This window comes from Malus sylvestris, chromosome 16, assembly GCF_916048215.2.
Source record: "Malus sylvestris chromosome 16, drMalSylv7.2, whole genome shotgun sequence".
NCBI lineage: Eukaryota > Viridiplantae > Streptophyta > Magnoliopsida > Rosales > Rosaceae > Malus > Malus sylvestris.
Window position 1 is genome coordinate 39377289 of NC_062275.1, and position 14941 is coordinate 39392229.

General features: G+C 39.5%; 1 long non-coding RNA gene and 1 pseudogene across 1 annotated transcript; one reads left to right on the forward strand and one right to left on the reverse strand.

Annotated features, from left to right (window-relative positions):
• Positions 1 to 5911: 5911 nt before the first annotated feature.
• On the reverse strand, positions 5912 to 6279 carry LOC126607023 (uncharacterized). The gene is made up of 2 exons (XR_007617475.1): positions 6227 to 6279; positions 5912 to 6136 (listed from the first exon to the last, which is right to left on the reverse strand). It is a non-coding gene; the product is annotated as an uncharacterized LOC126607023 (long non-coding RNA).
• Positions 6280 to 11820: 5541 nt separating this feature from the next.
• LOC126606458 (CBS domain-containing protein CBSCBSPB3-like) lies at positions 11821 to 13474 on the forward strand (annotated as a pseudogene).
• Positions 13475 to 14941: the final 1467 nt, after the last annotated feature.

Sequence of the window (14941 nt, forward strand, 5' to 3'; positions counted from 1 at the left end):
ATCCAATGCCTTCTTGTTAAAATTGTATAGAGGCAAAATGTTTGAATCTTTATTCTTTTGGACAGGAAGAAAGAATCACAAAGTTGTTGAGGTTAATTCACTTAGATGTTAGTGGCACTTTTCCACAACATAATACTACTCATGTTGTATGACATTCACCGAAGATCGCTCTCGGTTGGACTACGTTTATTTTGAATAATCACAAGTCCGAATACTTTGCAAAAGGTTTCAAAGAATTCAAGAATGTAAGTTGATGAGTAAGACGTCTAAAGTATTTACCTCCTTAGATTTGATCCAAGGAAAGGTAACACTTTGGAATAGTTTCCTTGAAAGATATCAAGGAAAGAAGCATTATAAGATAATAGATTTCTCCATTAGGAGAAGAAAGAACTTGAATAAGATTTAGTTTGTTGGATGTTATCAATTACCCATATATAGGATATATACTTCTAAGACAATATGATTGTCAATTAGAAGATCTTCCAAAATTTGCATGACTCCATAGGATGTAGTTGGAAAGAAAGATAAGTCTTAATCGTGTTAAGATTTGGGGTTGTGTGCTAATAAGCAATATTTGTTTGAGAATTATCTTGTGGATATCCTTAAATTAACCTTTGGATATCACTTCTATAAACCAACTAACAAATGTTGTTTTGTTGGGTAGTTCATTGTAATCCTACACTCGGATTTGCCTAAGATAGAGCAAATGAACGAGGGATAGAACTCAAAGAATGGGTTCTTTGAGAGACAAGATAGTGATCAACAAATATAACAACCTAGTTCCTATACCACAAGCTCCAAGGTAGTCGAGAAGGATTTATAAACTGTCTCAGTTGAATGGTTTGAACTTTATGATTATGTCATACAGTTACACCTCTTAATTCGAAAGAAATACGAATGAAAATCCTTATGACTACATTGAGTGTATATACGACATATACTCAAGGAAATGGTAAAGTACCATTTGACCCGAAATAATGAAACATTTATAGCTAATTGGTAGCTTAAAGTGACTACAATCAAAGAGAATGGTTGACTTGGAAGAAACCATCTTTGACATAGTCTTGGTTTTAATTAATTCGAAGATTGCTAGCTACAACTAAATGGTGATTCAATGTTTGGACATAATATGGGTTTCCGAAACCATTATTAAGATAGTCTTGATAATATATGTCTAAAACTATGAATCACAAGACATGTAAGTTGTAGAGATCCATCCATCATGAATCTTAGCAAGCTAGTGGGAGCTATAAGCGTCTTATGAGAGAAAAGATCAAATCATTTGATTTTTCATAAAGATGTAAATGAATCTTTTGTTTACTAGGTTTACAAAAGATTAGTGGGAGTTAATCATGTTCCTAAATTTGAATATATATATATACACATATATGATATATTAATTTTGGAAATGAAAAGAATACTTCTTCGTTAAAGTTATGACTTTAAACATTCTATAAAGATAGAATGGATATAGGAGACATAGTCTATATACATGGGATGGAAATCTACAATGATAGATTTCAAGATATAATTGGATTATATCAATCCCTAATAATAGACAAAACATGCTAGGAAGTTTCTCATATGATGATAAACTTCAATCAGAAGAACAACTCTAGTGAGACTAGGAGGTAGCTCTTCTCAAAGGGAACGTACCCTTTGACTCCCAAAGAAATAATGCGTAAATAGAATCCTTTATGCATACGCAGAAATGTGATTTACGTATTTCATATTGTATGAAAAACGTTGATATGAGTTGTACCAAGATCGGTACAAGACGATATCAATGCAAGCCCAGGATCAGAACCATGGCAACTGTCAAGTGAATTATTAAGTATTTGAGAAATAATAAAGGATGGATTCCTCAAGAATGAGGAAGAATTAGAGTAACGTAATGGAAGCGTAAATGTATTAGATTATGAATCTAATCCATCATTGGATGTTTCTTCATTATGAATGAAGAGATAATTAGATATCTCTTTATTATGACTAAAGAGATATTTGGATGGAAACATTAAAAGTAATGACTTTAGTGTGTTCCATTATGCATGCAAAATATATTGCCATAAAGAAGCTTACAACAATGTTGTTTGGATGAGAAAGTTCATTTATGAGCTCTCTATTTGGTTCCAAACAGAAAGTGTCTCTAGTGTACCGACATTACGACACTAATGGGGCGATAGCTCAAGCCAGGGAATCAAGGTCTCATCATGATCCGAACTCAAATGAGAGACTAAACCACATGATTAAGAATCATGTATAATGGTGACGTCGTTATTGTCAAGGTTACTTCTATGGATAACATATAGATATTCATTGTCTAGGCTTACTACTCAGCCATTTTTTAAATGACTACAGAAGATGTATCATCATTGATGACCAAGCTGATTGGCTTTAGTGCAAGTGGGAGATTGTTGGAAATGTGCCTTAAAACCAATCATATGATGATACTTTACAGACATTTCACATGTTAAACTAATCTAGTGTAATATCAAGGGCAAAAATTATTGTTTTAAGCCGTCTCATATAAATGTTATATGCTTAAACGATAAGTCCAAGGAATATGTAATTAGGAGAATGTAATTTAAAGAAGTTAGATTCATGAAACCATTCTCTTTCGTATACATATCCTAAACGTTCCTGATCATAGGATTGCCAATTAGGCATTGACAGTCCGTTAAGATCAGTACGTGCTGTGTCTTCTCTCAGGGAGAGTGACTGGTCTCGAGTCATTGGTGTAATTGACACCAAAACAAGCATGTAGGTGCTCAATAGAGAATGAGTCCACTGAACACGATCAACGAGGAGTTCTCATACTCATGTCACATGAGAAATCATGGTTGGGATAATGCAAAGCAGTCCTTTGACCTGAGGCATCATAGTTGTCTTGTGGTTAAGTCCTTGATCTTTGACTATGTCAAAGTCACTCTGTCAGAGGTGTCCACGGCATAGTTAGGGTTAAGCCACTTAGCCATGGAGGCAAGTGAATGTGCAACAAGGGATCTTTAACCTTCAAACCGTTTGAGGGAGAATACTCTATGATATGATTAAGAATCTCTGGCCAGAGTATGAATGAGATTTAGGAAGTTGTTCCAAATTACATTCAAAGTAATCATATAAGTAAATGAATCACATTGGATAGTAGACATGAATAAACTATCAAACCAAACAATGTGGTCAAGAGTATTGTATTAGAGAAATACCGTATTGCATTGTAATCCTAAACTGAATAGGTTCTCCACCTCTTCTGATTAGCTTGGATAACCATGACTTACTGGTAGGTGTCACTCATGGTTTGTGGAAGCCCTAAACGTGTATAAACACTAAAGGGAGAATTGAAAGTAAGTTTCAATTCACAATCGATTTGAAAGAGTTCTAATCGCCCACTGCCTCGCTAAAAGGAACCTAATAGATCGCACACCGTGTAAGGTAAAGATTGAAGAAACAATGGAGATGAGTAAGGATAATTAAATGGTTTAATTATTTATGGCAAGGATTAATTACTATGTTAATTAATCAAACAAATAAAGTTCGTTAAAGACCTCGGGTTAGTTTTGGGCCTCAATGCCCAATGGGCTTCGAACGTCAAGCCCATTGACTTAAGTTGTATGACAACTTAATGACTAAATATTCACAAAGGCCCAAACAGCCCAATAACACCCTATGGCCGGCCATATTGATAAAGGAGTGGGTTTTGGACTTATTACAAGTTTGCCACTCCAATGAAGGTATGTATAAATATGACTTTATAGCCTTTTCTTCATTCGGGTTTCTTTTAGAGAAAAGATAAGAACACAAGCTCCATTTTTCTCTCTAAGAGGCCGGCCACCCTAGAGGATTTTAGCTAGCAATCTTACTTCCTCTAGGTCACTCATCTCTTCTTCAAGTCCTACCTTGGTGTGGAGACTTAGAGGTTCTCAACTTTGGGAACTTGGTGAAGGAAAAATTTTGTCCTAGCTAAGAACAAGTATGAACATTTGAATACACATGCAAGCTATCAACACTTTAAAGTAGGCATGCACCAAAAAACAATTCATAAAACCCATGACTTTCAAAGCCTAGTATATGGTGAACCAAAATGAACTCTTTAACAACATTAAAGAGAAGTAAAGATTTAGTGGTTCTTTACCCTTGAAGCTCATCCTTGATTACACAAGGGATTCACCCAAGTGGAGGGCCTTCAAGTCACCTCCAATCTCTTTGAATCTTCCTTGTGTTTTCCTCCCTTTTAGTGCTCCTTTGATGATTTGAGGAAAAAGGATTTGTTCTCCAAAAACATCAAAAACTTGATGTCTCTAAGTCTCTTCACCAAAGATGTATATTGTGAAGATGATATGGATGACTTAGAGAGATTTTAGATGCTAGTAAAAATCCTCTAAGTGGCCGGCCTCTATGTAGAAAATGAGAGAAAATGTTTCACCCAATTTCTATTAGAAAAACCCTAATGAGAAACAAAGCTATAAAGATGACTTTATACTTCATCTCTTAGGTTAGTGGCAAACTTGCAATTAAGCAAAATTTCCCACTACCCTTGCTATGGCCGGCCTCCTTTTGTTATTGGGCTAAATGCCCATATTTGTTTAAGTTGTCATACAACTTAAACATAATGGGCCTAGTGGACCAAAACAATTTTGGACCCCGAAGCCCAAACTAACTTAAAAGCCCAATACGAACCTTTCGTATAATTAATTAACTAATTAATTAACTTTGACCATTCTTCAATTAAACCATTTAATTGCTTATCCATTTCATATAATTTCTTCACTAACATCCTTATGTGGTGTGCGATCCATTAGGTTCCAATTAGCGAGGCAGTGGGCGATGTTACTCTTAACGATTGATTGTGAATTGAAACCACATTTCAATTCTCCCTTAAGATTAGTGTTTGCTAATCTTCAGGGCTTCCACAAACCATGAGTGACACCTAGCAACATATCATGGTTACCCAAGCTAAGTAGAATTGGTTGGAGAACCTATCCAGTTACAACTACAATGCAATACGGTCATTCTCTAATACAATACTCTTAATCACATTGTTTACACTACAAAACAAAGTGTCATTAGCGAGGGTCAAATACTGTTGGAAAAGGCATTTTGTCGTCGCAACTATTTATTTCCGACGGGAAAAAGCCCTCGCTGAGCGTCGGAAATTGTCCCATTGGAAATACTTTTGTTCCGACCAGCCGTTGGAATTAATGCATTTTCGACACACATGACTCGTTGTTAATAGTTATATTTATGTTGGAAATGAATGTTCAAAATGGCAAACTTATTTTATTTTCGACATGGAATTTTGGTCGCAAATACTTATAGAGTTGTCGGAATTACTTTTCAAGTGACGACAAATGTTTTTTGCAATCACGTTTTTCCGACCAAACAATTGTGTCAGAAAATCATTTTCCAACAAAATCATCATTTTTTACGAGAGTGCACAATCATCGCAATTACAATTACCGACCATACAAGGTTGTCGAAAATACATAACGGCTTGACAGAAATAGGCATAAAAACATATTTGCTACGATCAAGCATCGTCGAAAATATGTACTTCCAACGGTGAAGTTTTGTCGGTAATACATATTTGCAATGGCAAGCTTCGTCAGGAATATATATATTTTTGACAATGAAGACTCGTCGAATATATATATTTGCAATGGTAAAGTTTTGTCGTTAATATATATTTTTGACGGTGAAGCTTCATTGGAAATAAATATTATTGACCATATTTAGTCGTCGCAAATTTTTTCATAACCAATATTTGGTTGAAAATGGGTTTTTTCTATATGAGCGTCTTTGTTAGAAATGTGCACATTAACAAGAGGAATTTACAATCGAAAAAGCTATTATTCTATTTATAATTAAATTATATATTGAAATTAAAATATGATAAAAATAGGTATGTAATCGTTACTAATAAATTAACCAAACCATTGTATTAAATTTCTCAATATCCAAGCAAGATTATTCATAAAATTATTTAAAAAAGAAAATGGACAATAGTTAAATTGGAAAAAATAAAAAGAACAATATCCCACGAATAAAACCTAACAAGTTCAGATATTTGATAATATCAAAATGAAAGTATGATGCACTACTAATCTTCATGTTGAGCATCTGACCAACTTTCAACATTCTCCTGTCAAACAAACAATAAAGAGAGTAAGTAAAGAAATAATATATTATTCAACAGTAAGACAAACAATAAAAATGAAATAATACAATTTACCATAGAAGCAGATGGTCCTGAGCGCGCATAATTATTTGAGTTGTTTGGCATCAATCTTTCAACTAATTCTTGCAAAGAATTCAACTTATCTGTTAAGTGTGGACTTGGTCCTTCAATTGCTCATGGCTTTCTTCACGTTCTAAGCACATACGTTTATTACAACTTTGGCTATTTGAGGGATATGCATCTTTAGTACTAAAGCCAGCACCTACACCAAGAAGACGACTATGACTTGGGCCACCAATCACCTCCTTGTATATAACCCAATCATTTACTTCATTTTGTTCTTCCATAGCAGTATTCTTTTTGTTGTCCATTTTTTCCTTCAATAAAATTGTAATATGTAAGCATAGGTAATACACACAATATCATGTAAAAAAAAGATTGAAATTATGATAACATACATAAAGTTCTTTAGCCTTTTCAAACCGATATAAATAAGGTACCTTGGACACTTGAAGGTTGATTCTCAATAGATGTTTGTTGTGTCTCATGTATTTCGCTACCATGTGATGGTTGGGTAACACCAAGTTGGTCTGAAGAGGATGTAAGTGAATGAGTAGTAGTGTGCGGTGCTCTATTTTGACTCATTCCTCTTGTTGCCGTGGCTACAATTTTACAAAGAAAACACAAAGCTAAGTAAGACATAATTATGAGAGAATTAGTTTCTTTTAGCATAGGACAAAGTTTATAAAACAAACAACAACCTTTGAATCATGAAATTAAGCAAACGAAATATCACTCTCTTTTATCTTCAAGTATACTTTGAAGTTAAACTATACATTCCAATTTAATAATTGGTTTTATATCTAACCGTTCAACACTAGTTTGATATAATTTTTTTTAAGGATATATTATTAAAAATTGAACCAAATTAAATTGAATTTGTGCATATATTGTTTTTTTTTTTTCATCATGATTTTAATAAGTGTGAGGCAAACGGGGTTAGTTAATTTAAACTGCAAAAAAAATTAGTTTTTAATCAAGTGCATGGCAAACATGGTTGGATTGTTTTTAGCCTAACATCAAGATTTAAGAGTTGGCCTACTTGAAATTGACTTATTTATTTTGTTAACCAAAGAATAAAGTTTTCAACTGAGCATATGATTTACTTGTTTTTAATTTCTATCAAGCTTATTTGAACTCGGGGATGGGAGAAAAAAATTAGAGACGAATCATCTAGTCCTCTTAGTTGATCTTCCTTTGTCTTCAGGTATTTGATTATAAATTTTATGATCAAACCCATACATTTTTTATTTTAATTTCATGATGCGTGTTATCAAACACAAAAATTGTTAGAAATTAGAATGATTCAAACTAATCCATCATATATATCATGGAAAAGCTACAAGTTTGATCGTCTAGTCATAGACCTAAAAACTACCAAATCAAAAAAACTAAAAGTTTGATCGTCTAGTCATAGACCTAAAAAGCTACAAGTTTGATCGTCTAGTCATGGAAAAGCTACAAGTCTGATGGCCAAGAACCCAGACTTGATTAGGCAAAGTCAAAATCCCATTGTAGCTTTTCTTTTTGTACATATAAATTAAAAATCCACATATAAAATTACCTTGTATATTTGCTGTAGACATCGAAATTTCGGTAAATAAATGTTGACCGGTAAATCAAAGTGTCAACGCTCATGTATTACATAAATTTTACACGTAGCGTGTGACTCAACGAAAATTGAAATGAGTTGGAAAAGTCATCAAATAGGACACGTGTCAACACCTGGCAGAAACGACTTATTTCATCTGGAATATTATATTCAAAATTAGGCCTTGGAAAATTCTATAAATACAAGCCCATTTCATTCATTTGGAGAACCAAAAAAAAAAATCATTAGGCAAAACTCTTGAAGCTCTGAAGCTCTGAAACTCCGAAGCTCTCAAGCATCCAGGTTCCCGAAGAATCAAGAAAGCCTTCTTCGTTCTTCGTTCATCGTTCTTCCAAGATCAAGCCCCAACGGCCCTTTGGATCAACAATCATCCACCAATTCAAGATCAAGCCCCGACGGCCCTTGAAGAAAGTGTTCTTCGTTCTTCGTTCATCGTTCTTCCAAGATCAAGCCCCGACGGCCCTTGGATCAACCATCCACCAATTCAAGATCAAGCCCCGACGGCCCTTGAAGAAAGCACCATCGTTCATCATCCGTTCATCCAAGATCAAGCCCCAACGGCCCCTTTGGATCGACAACATCAACAAAATCTGCTCATCCGCTGTTCATCAAGCCCAAGCCCCGTCGGCCCTTGAAGAAAGCGTTCATCGTTCATCACTGTTCTTCGAGATCAAGCCCAGAAGCCCTCGAAGATCCGTTCAAGCCCAGAAGCCCTCGAAGATCCGTTCAAGCCCAAAAGCTCTCGAAGATCCGTTCGTCACTGTTCTTCGAGTTCAAGCCCAAAAGCCCTCGGAAATCCGTTCATCACTGTTCTTCAAGATCAAGCCCAAAAGCCCTTGAAGATCCGTCAATCACCATTCTTCAAGATCAAGCCCAAAAGCCCTTGAAGATCCGTTCATCCTCGTTCATCCAAGATCAAGCCTCGACGGCCCTTGGATCAAACGAAACATCCACAAATCAACACCTTACGGAGATCGAATCAGAGGATCAAAATAGAGAGAGATTGTAACCCAAAATCATCAAAATACATAATATTTGTTTGTGCGCGTTGTTCTTGTCTCTTTCGTTTCAGGAATTTTCCGTGTTCACAAATTGGCACGCCCAGTGGGACAATCTCTACCTCTCATCTCTTTCTCCGTTCAAGGAATCCAAGCACACTTCAAAGTCAATGGCATCAAGCAAGGGACAAGCCGTTCTTGCAACCACTGATGGAAGGATCCTAAGCACTTCTGCCGCAAACGGACAATCCATTGGCGCCACAACCGCTCCTCAACATGCTGCTTCAAAATTGGTGCCGCTAAAAGAGCGAGGGGAGCATCAAAGGTGTGAGTCTGTCATCAACCTGACCTTGCTGGGGGCACCGAAGCATGCTGCTGAGGCACACAAGTTGACATCCCAAAGCACCCAACGACGTTCTTCATCAGCATCCTGGATGTCTAAAGGAAAGTCACGTCTATTGGTCGCACAAGTCATGACTATCGGCGTTACCTCCGTTGAAGAACAACTGGCTCAAATGAATGAAGCGATCGCAAGGCTAACCCGAACTGTGGAAGAAAAAGACTTGCAAATTGCAGCACTAGTCAACCGACTGGAGGCGCAGGACGGCGATAAACCTGACCCAGAGAATGATCCACTAAAGAGAAGAGATGACGAAGAAGATGAGCCTCAGGTGGAGAAAAACGATGCAAAGCCGAAGCCAGACCAAGCAGCAGCACTCATGGGATCTATTTCTATCCAGCAGCTGCAAGAGATGATCACCAACACCATCAAGGCACAGTACGAAGGGAGCTCAAATACCTCCGGGTTGTACTCAAAGCCGTATTCAAAGAAGATCGACGCCTTAAGGATGCCGAAGGGTTATCAACCACCAAAGTTCATGCAATTTGATGGAAAGGGAAACCCGAAACAGCACGTTGCCCACTTCGTTGAAACTTGCAACAACGCAGGAACCGAAGGGGATTACCTCGCCAAGCAGTTTGTGCGCTCGCTGAAAGGAAACGCCTTTGAGTGGTACACAGACCTAGAGCCTGAGTCCATCAACAGCTGGGAGCAGTTAGAGCGGGAATTCCTCAACCGCTTCTATAGTACCCGCCGCACTGTGAGCATGCTAGAGCTGACGAGCACGAAGCAATGGAAGGAAGAACCAGTCATGGACTACATCAACCGATGGCGTAATCTAAGCCTCGACTGTAAGGACAGACTCTCCGAGATTTCTTCAATCGAGATGTGCATCCAAGGCATGCAATGGGGTTTGCAATACATCCTTCAAGGCATTAAACCACGGACCTTCGAGGAATTGGCTACTCGCGCCCATGACATGGAGTTGAGCATCGCCCATCATGGGAAGAAAGAACCGATCGCCGACTACAAGAACGACAAAGTTCTTGGGACAAAGGTGGAAAAGGCCACATGGAAACCCACCAAGGAAGCGATGACGGTCAACACAACTCCCGTCAAAATCTCCACACGAGGCAAGGCGATTCAAACCGAAGCTTTTCGTGATCAAGAGATGCGTAGACGCACTCTGAAGGAGCTTGAGGAGAAGATTTATCCATTCCCCGACTCTGATGTAGTTGCCATGCTGGATGACCTGTTGGACAAGAAGGTGATCAGTTTGCCTGAGTGCAGACGGCCGGAAGAGATGAATCGTACCGACAACCCAAGGTACTGTAAATTCCACCGCTTCATCAGTCATCCGACAGAAAAATGTTTCGTGCTGAAAGATCTCATCATGAAGCTGGCTCAGAAAGGAATCATCGAGCTAGATCTTGACGAAGTGGCGAAGTCAAACTATACCACCTTCACTTCTTGCTCTTCCGACTCAAGGTTTTCACTTCAACCGCTGGGGGCATCCTCCAAGACAAGCAAAGTAGAAGGATGGACTCAAGTCACTCCTAAGAAATTGCACAAGAAGCATACGTCTCATCCACAAGTCCGCCAATCGGAAAGGGGGCAAAGCAACTCTTGTCAACCTTCAAAGCAACGTGAACGTGTTGAAGATGATGAAATTTCGACACATAGATCGTCCATCCCCATCACGATGCGCGATTTCTTGCCCGAAAACTTCTTCAAACACGCGGTCAAAGCTCCTTGCTATGAAAATTGTGAGGAACGCCTCTCCCGGATTGCTTGACAAAATTCACAAATTCTCCTCGCCCGCACGAGTCTAAACTGCATGGCACAAAGCTCCTTGTCTGTAAGAGCCTAAACTGCAAGACACAAAGCTCCTCGCCTGCACGAGCCTAAACTGCATGGCACAAAGCTCCTTGTCCGCATGAGCCTAAACTGCATGGCACAACGCTCCTGGTCTGCACGAGCATAAAAGGCAATACCAACGCTCCTTGTCTGCATGAGTTGAAACTGCAAACGACACCAACACTCCTTGCCTGCATGAGTTAAAACTGCAAACGGCACCAAAAAAAATATATATATACCAAAAAATATGTATGTATTTGAACTACGTTTTGACTTGATCTTTTTCTTTGGAAGGGTACGTAGGCAGCTTGAATATTCAATTTCAAGTTCAGTCACATCAAAAAAATAAATAAATAAATGTTTTATTAAATAGAGTCAATTTTATTACAAAAAAAAAATGAATACATATGTTATTATGTATTTACAAAAAAAAAAATTACAGTTTCACAAAAAAAAAAAAAAAAATATATATATATATATATATATATAAAATAAATAAAAAGGAAGTGGATGGATCAAAATTCTTGGGCTAGAAAGTCTAGAAGGTGCAGCAATCACCTAATTAGGGCCTGAATCATTCCTAAATCCAGTTGGTGCAGCTGTGGTGAGGCAGATTGCACAAGGCTTGGTAGCATTATCACACACCAGAGACCAAGAAAATCCACTGGTCCTTTGAGCAAACCCCGTCCGACCCGCACGTGAAATCCAGGCACAGGCCCATCAGGAAGACCTTAAGGGCCCATTCTGCTTCCATCGTCACCTTCTTCATCAAGCTCCCTCCACATTGGCGCTGTCAATCTCGCCAACATAACATCATCATCAACCGCATCAGTCTCTGTAGCGGCAGACTCTCTCAGTGCGGAAAACGATGGCGTTTAGGGTTCGAACTCGAGCTTGCTGTCCCTGGTCCTTCTCTCTCTCCTCGCCACCAAGGTTTTCTTCGAAGAACGCTTCGAAGATGGATGGGATAAACGTTGGGTCAAATCTGACTGGAAGAGAGATGAGCAGCCAAGTGGGTGTGAGGCGGACCAGTCTCAGTCAAAGACGGGGCCCCTCCGCCGCGATTAAGAAATCTCCCCCACCCGAGAATGGAACCTCTAATTGGCACCACCAGCAAACCCTCATCTCCTCCTCCCCTTTCGTTTGGTGGTAGGGAGACGACGGTGAAGAAGCTACGGTTGTCGAAAGCCCTAACTATTCCCGAGGGGACGACTCGCCGTGTGGATGCTGTGCTCTTAACTGATTCAAATGCGTTGCTTTCCGGAATTGTGACAGACAAGGACATTTCCGCTAGAGTCATTGCCGAGGGGTTGAGACCGGAGTAGACAATTGTGTCGAAGATCATGACGCGGAATCCTATTTTTGTTAATTCTGATTCATCTGCTCTCGAAGCTTTTCAGAAGATGATCCAAGATTGGAGAAGGCAGCGGAGCAGGGGGGTGCCATCGCTGCTACAGGAGTTGAACGCCAGATGGGAGGCAATTTTTCTGCTCCATATGCTTTTCTAGAACTATGAAGGATCGAATGTTCAAGCCTTCCTTGTCAACCATCATTGGTGAAAATATGAAGGTTGCCGTTGTTTCTCCATCGGATCCTGTCTATGTTGCAGCAAAAAGGATGCGGGAGTTTCAGGTTAATTCAGTCATAATTATAATGGGCAACAAGATTAAGGGGATACTAACTTCCAAGGATATCCTTATGCGAGTCGTGGCGCAAAATCTCTCTCCTGAGTTGACTCTGGTGGAAAAGAGATGGATGCATTGCTGCTTGCTTGGATGTTCTGCAGATAACTCATGCAGTAGTTTCTATGGTTGAAAGTAGCTCAGGAACGGTTAATGATATGGCAAACACAATGATGCAAAAAATTCTGGGATTCAGCACTTGCTTTGGAGCCACCCGATGATTGTGATACTCAAAGTGAATTATCTACAGTGATGGCTTCTGATGGGGCTGATGGAAAGTTTTCTTATCCTTCTCTTGGTCTTGGAAATTCATTTGCCTTCAAATTTGAAGATCTCAGGGGTCAGGATGCCACGCTCCAAAGTGGCGTCGTTCGATTCCAGATTCGACGGCGGCGTCTCGCATCAGAGGATAAGCGGCATGAACGGCGCTGATTCCATCTCCCGCACTTCCCAACGACGCCTCTCTCATGGAGCCGCGGCACCGGCTCTCCATCCGCCACCGCCGACAACTTTGATGAGTCTAGCTGCCCCAGATCCAAGGGCAATGCTGCATATGAATCCACCCAACAGCCGCGCCACCTTCCCCCATCACCCTCGGCCTGCTTCCCGTCTTAGGTGATGGATATCATCGCCGCGGTGTCGGAGTACTAATCATGATCATCGGGGATCTGTATGGCTGGCGATGAGCTTGGGATTTTGGCATTGCCCAGGAGCCTCAGATCGTGCAAAACTCTGGTTTTGTTTTAAAAGTTAAAATCTTGGAAATTGAGATGCTTCGTCACGTTAACAAACAGATCATTTGGAATGATGTTTCTTCTCACTACCTTGAACAAGAACAAGATAAGCCAAGAGACGACGGCCTCCGACTCGAAGTCTGCTCCATACTCTCTCTCTCGCCTTCATCCGCGATGGCAGGTAGTGCAACGGGCAGTGGCTGTGCTCTGTGCCTATGGTCAGTAGCTATGCTCAGTAGCCGTGCTTAGTGATAGTGCAACAGGTGTGTAATGGCTGTGCTCGGCAGGCAGTGCAATGGCTGTGCTCAGTGGTTGTGCTTAGTGGCTGTGCTCAGTAAAGGTAGTGGTGGAGCTTCTTCCTCTGCACCTCTGCCATGGCTGCCGCCTTTGAATGAGATTGACAAAACCAAAGTTTGACAATCCACACCCAAAGACCTCCTCCGTCTCTTACCTCGCAGCTGCCAACAACTTCAAAGACCGCTGTCAAACGACTAGCCGGCCGAGAAGCGCTTCTTCAAACTCCAGCTCTCCGTCTGTCTTCGTCCGCTCCCTGCAAATTCCTCTACCCACCACCCCAAATTTATACAGAAAAATATATTAAAAAAAAAAAAAAAAAAAAGATGGTGGAGCAAAGTGGTGCTGGCACCACGTGAAAAAAGAAAAGAAAAGGGGAATGGTGGATCAGCACCATGTGAAAGCAAAAAAATAAAAAATAAAAAAATAAAATAAAATAAATAAATATATATATATATATATATATAAAATAAAAAAATAAAAAAAAGGAGAGAAGGTGGATTCTTGATGGCTAGCACCATGCAAAGGGGAAGGGTTTTGGAATGGTGGATCAGTCCACGTGAAAAAAAAAAAATATACATATATATATATAAAAAATAAAAAATAAAAAAAAACACAAATGCATTGAGAGAAATAGAAGTCCATTTTATTGATTTTTCTGGAAATTTTACATAAATTTGCATTATACATACCTTAAAAAAAAAACAACAAAAACAAAAACAAAAAAAACAAAAAAATCAAATCAAATCAAATTTACAAGAGGGGATCTTCAAGGACGATCAGGTGCCGCCTCACCACTCGGCAGAGCTCCAGAAATGAGAGGCGTCGGAGGTTGACTGTTTGAAGTCACACCACTCGGCGGAACTCCAGGAAGAGGAGGCACCAAAGGTTGATCATTTGGAGCTTCATTACGCGGTACAGCCCCAGAAGACGAAGGCAAATGTTGTTGGAACAAACCCACAAACCTCCGATGATCAAGTAAAATCTGACCATCAGATTCCTGCATCTGGTCAATTTTCCTCTTCATGTTTGTGGCATAGTTGTGTGCGAGCTTGTGCAACTGTTTATTCTCATGCTTAAGCCCTCAAATATCCTGTTTGAGACTCATCACTTCAGCCGCCAACGATTCAACTTGACGGGTTCGAGCAAATAGGCGTTGGGCCATGTTGGACACAGAACCCGTACACTGCAC